Below are 5000 nucleotides of genomic sequence, written 5' to 3'. Positions count from 1 at the left end.
TTTGGCATGCTCGGAGAGAGAAAAAAGGAAAAAAAGAAAAAAAAGGTCCAGTAAAGGTTGTGGATAAAAGTAACCGGCTTTGGAGAATTGCCTGAATCCTTCCGGCGCTGTGAAAAAAAAAGACCAAAAAAAAGACCTGGTCGTCAACGCCTGCTCCTGTCCATGCCAAACGGCGTTTTCCTCTCAACTTTGGCATGCTCGCTGAGGAAAAGGCAGGTAAAGGTTGTGGATAAAAAGTAAACGCGCTGTGGAGAATTGCCCAAATCGTTCAGGCGCCGTGAAAAAAAGAAAGACGTAGTCGTCAACGTCTGGTCCCGTCAATGGCGAAGGGCGTTTTCTCTCAACTTTGGCATGCTCGCTGAGGAAAAGGCAGGTAAAGGTTGTGGATAAAAGTCCGAAGAACCTCGCTACAATTGCCAAAATCTTTCCGCTGCCATTCAAAAATGGACTACTCCTCCACACCTCCTCCCGTCCATGCCAAACGGCGTTTTCTCTCAACTTTGGCATGCTCGGAGAGAAAAAAAGGCAGGTAAAGGTTGTGGATAAAAAAGTAAAAAATTGCCAAAATACTTTCTGGGCCCTCAAAAAAAGGCCTACTCCTCAACGCCTGCTCCCGTCCATGCCGAACCGCGTTTTCTATCAACTTTGGCATGCTCGGAGAGAGAAAAAAGGAAAAAAAGAAAAAAAAGGTCCAGTAAAGGTTGTGGATAAAAGTAACCGGCTTTGGAGAATTGCCTGAATCCTTCCGGCGCTGTGAAAAAAAAAGACCAAAAAAAAGACCTGGTCGTCAACGCCTGCTCCTGTCCATGCCAAACGGCGTTTTCCTCTCAACTTTGGCATGCTCGCTGAGGAAAAGGCAGGTAAAGGTTGTGGATAAAAAGTAAACGCGCTGTGGAGAATTGCCCAAATCGTTCAGGCGCCGTGAAAAAAAGAAAGACGTAGTCGTCAACGTCTGGTCCCGTCAATGGCGAAGGGCGTTTTCTCTCAACTTTGGCATGCTCGCTGAGGAAAAGGCAGGTAAAGGTTGTGGATAAAAGTCCGAAGAACCTCGCTACAATTGCCAAAATCTTTCCGCTGCCATTCAAAAATGGACTACTCCTCCACACCTCCTCCCGTCCATGCCAAACGGCGTTTTCTCTCAACTTTGGCATGCTCGGAGAGAAAAAAAGGCAGGTAAAGGTTGTGGATAAAAAAGTAAAAAATTGCCAAAATACTTTCTGGGCCCTCAAAAAAAGGCCTACTCCTCAACGCCTGCTCCCGTCCATGCCGAACCGCGTTTTCTATCAACTTTGGCATGCTCGGAGAGAGAAAAAAGGAAAAAAAGAAAAAAAAGGTCCAGTAAAGGTTGTGGATAAAAGTAACCGGCTTTGGAGAATTGCCTGAATCCTTCCGGCGCTGTGAAAAAAAAAGACCAAAAAAAAGACCTGGTCGTCAACGCCTGCTCCTGTCCATGCCAAACGGCGTTTTCCTCTCAACTTTGGCATGCTCGCTGAGGAAAAGGCAGGTAAAGGTTGTGGATAAAAAGTAAACGCGCTGTGGAGAATTGCCCAAATCGTTCAGGCGCCGTGAAAAAAAGAAAGACGTAGTCGTCAACGTCTGGTCCCGTCAATGGCGAAGGGCGTTTTCTCTCAACTTTGGCATGCTCGCTGAGGAAAAGGCAGGTAAAGGTTGTGGATAAAAGTCCGAAGAACCTCGCTACAATTGCCAAAATCTTTCCGCTGCCATTCAAAAATGGACTACTCCTCCACACCTCCTCCCGTCCATGCCAAACGGCGTTTTCTCTCAACTTTGGCATGCTCGGAGAGAAAAAAAGGCAGGTAAAGGTTGTGGATAAAAAAGTAAAAAATTGCCAAAATACTTTCTGGGCCCTCAAAAAAAGGCCTACTCCTCAACGCCTGCTCCCGTCCATGCCGAACCGCGTTTTCTATCAACTTTGGCATGCTCGGAGAGAGAAAAAAGGAAAAAAAGAAAAAAAAGGTCCAGTAAAGGTTGTGGATAAAAGTAACCGGCTTTGGAGAATTGCCTGAATCCTTCCGGCGCTGTGAAAAAAAAAGACCAAAAAAAAGACCTGGTCGTCAACGCCTGCTCCTGTCCATGCCAAACGGCGTTTTCCTCTCAACTTTGGCATGCTCGCTGAGGAAAAGGCAGGTAAAGGTTGTGGATAAAAAGTAAACGCGCTGTGGAGAATTGCCCAAATCGTTCAGGCGCCGTGAAAAAAAGAAAGACGTAGTCGTCAACGTCTGGTCCCGTCAATGGCGAAGGGCGTTTTCTCTCAACTTTGGCATGCTCGCTGAGGAAAAGGCAGGTAAAGGTTGTGGATAAAAGTCCGAAGAACCTCGCTACAATTGCCAAAATCTTTCCGCTGCCATTCAAAAATGGACTACTCCTCCACACCTCCTCCCGTCCATGCCAAACGGCGTTTTCTCTCAACTTTGGCATGCTCGGAGAGAAAAAAAGGCAGGTAAAGGTTGTGGATAAAAAAGTAAAAATTGCCAAAATACTTTCTGGGCCCTCAAAAAAAGGCCTACTCCTCAACGCCTGCTCCCGTCCATGCCGAACCGCGTTTTCTATCAACTTTGGCATGCTCGGAGAGAGAAAAAAGGAAAAAAAGAAAAAAAAGGTCCAGTAAAGGTTGTGGATAAAAGTAACCGGCTTTGGAGAATTGCCTGAATCCTTCCGGCGCTGTGAAAAAAAAAGACCAAAAAAAAGACCTGGTCGTCAACGCCTGCTCCTGTCCATGCCAAACGGCGTTTTCCTCTCAACTTTGGCATGCTCGCTGAGGAAAAGGCAGGTAAAGGTTGTGGATAAAAAGTAAACGCGCTGTGGAGAATTGCCCAAATCGTTCAGGCGCCGTGAAAAAAAGAAAGACGTAGTCGTCAACGTCTGGTCCCGTCAATGGCGAAGGGCGTTTTCTCTCAACTTTGGCATGCTCGCTGAGGAAAAGGCAGGTAAAGGTTGTGGATAAAAGTCCGAAGAACCTCGCTACAATTGCCAAAATCTTTCCGCTGCCATTCAAAAATGGACTACTCCTCCACACCTCCTCCCGTCCATGCCAAACGGCGTTTTCTCTCAACTTTGGCATGCTCGGAGAGAAAAAAAGGCAGGTAAAGGTTGTGGATAAAACTCCAAAACCTCGCTACAATTGCCAAAATACTTTCTGGGCCCTCAAAAAAAGGCCTACTCCTCAACGCCTGGTCCCCAGGCACGTGCTGGGGGCCTCAACTCAGGCTCTGCCCAATGTGGATCAAGGTCCACCTTCGCAGCGCCTTATGCGACACCCTGGTTGTGGGGGACGCGGCGTGGCGTGGCGGATCGCTCCGGTCGGCGCACAGCCGGCAACGGTCGACCCGTCCGCCTGGCTTTACTGCCCCCGCGCTTCTGTCTTTTGCACTGGCAAGCTAGCGACCGCTCGGCGTGCGAGGCCCGAGTCGGGGGACGGGAGTCTCGGGAGCCCACCAGCTCCCCGCAGGCTACCCGCCCGGCTGCCGAGCTTCCCGCCTGCGCGTCCAAGTGTGAACGCGCACGGCCGCCTCGCCGGGCTTCCTTTGCCGGGGCTCGGCTTGTCGGCCGGCGTCTCACGGTCCGTAGAAGGTTCGGTGCGTTCGCTGACGACGGGTCGAGAGAAGCGTTTTCTCTCCTCCCTCACTGACGGTCGTTGGTGCTCCCCAGCCCCTTCGGCGTCCCAAAGCGTAACGCCTGCTTCATCTCGTCAAGGGCGCGCCCGTCTCTAACCGGGCGTCGTCCGGCACGTGGAAACGGGCGGGAGACGGTGTCGAGGAGGAAGAAAGGGTGGGGTCCGGTCCGGTCCGGTCTGGTCTCCTCCTCCTTCTTCTTCTTGGCGCGCCTCCCGCCGAGACCGATGGATTCGTTGCACTCTCAGGCCCTGAATCTGTTGTCCGGTGGTTTCAGTTGATAGTGCTGCCGCGGACCGCCCACGGAAAGAGCTCAGCCCTCGTTTCTGTGAGCAGCGGTCCCAACTGGCGCTGCAACCGTCTCCCGGGGGCACGCAGAATACGGGTTGCATTCTGGTTGATCCTGCCAGTAGTCATATGCTTGTCTCAAAGATTAAGCCATGCATGTCTAAGTTCACACCCTCGTACGGTGAAACCGCGAATGGCTCATTAAATCAGTCGAGGTTCCTTAGATGATCCAAATTTACTTGGATAACTGTGGTAATTCTAGAGCTAATACATGCCGACCAGCTCCGACCCCTCGGGGAAAGAGCGCTTTTATTAGTTCAAAGCCAGTCGGGTTCTGCCCGTCCTTTGGTGACTCTGGATAACTTTGTGCCGATCGCATGGCCTCGAGCCGGCGACGCATCTTTCAAATGTCTGCCCTATCAAATGACGATGGTACGTGATCTGCCTACCATGTTAGCAACGGGTAGCGGGGAATCAGGGTTCGATTCCGGAGAGGGAGCATGAGAAACGGCTACCACATCCAAGGAAGGCAGCAGGCGCGCAACTTACCCACTCCTGGCACGGGGAGGTAGTGACGAAAAATAACAATACGGAACTCTTTTGAGGCTCCGTAATTGGAATGAGTACACTTTAAACCCTTTAACGAGGATCTATTGGAGGGCAAGTCTGGTGCCAGCAGCCGCGGTAATTCCAGCTCCAATAGCGTATACTAAAGTTGTTGCGATTAAAAAGCTCGTAGTTGGATCTCAGGCATGGGCGCACGGTCCGCCTCGCGGCGGTCACTGTGTGTTTTGTTTCCCATCCTACGCTTCCCGGTTGTTCAGCCCATGGTGCTCTTCATTGAGCGTTTTGGGTGGCCGGAACGTTTACTTTGAAGAAATTAGAGTGTTCAAAGCAGGCACGTTGCCTGAATAATGGTGCATGGAATAATGGAATAGGACCTCGGTTCTATTTTGCTGGTTTTCGGAACACGAGGTAATGATTAAGAGGGACAGACGGGGGCATCCGTATTGCGGTGTTAGAGGTGAAATTCTTGGATCATCGCAAGACGAACAACTGCGAAAGCATTTGCCAAGCATG

Source organism: Babylonia areolata, unplaced genomic scaffold (genome assembly GCF_041734735.1).
Source record: "Babylonia areolata isolate BAREFJ2019XMU unplaced genomic scaffold, ASM4173473v1 tig00006117, whole genome shotgun sequence".
Classification (NCBI taxonomy): domain Eukaryota; kingdom Metazoa; phylum Mollusca; class Gastropoda; order Neogastropoda; family Buccinidae; genus Babylonia; species Babylonia areolata.
Note: the sequence above shows the minus strand (reverse complement) of the source record.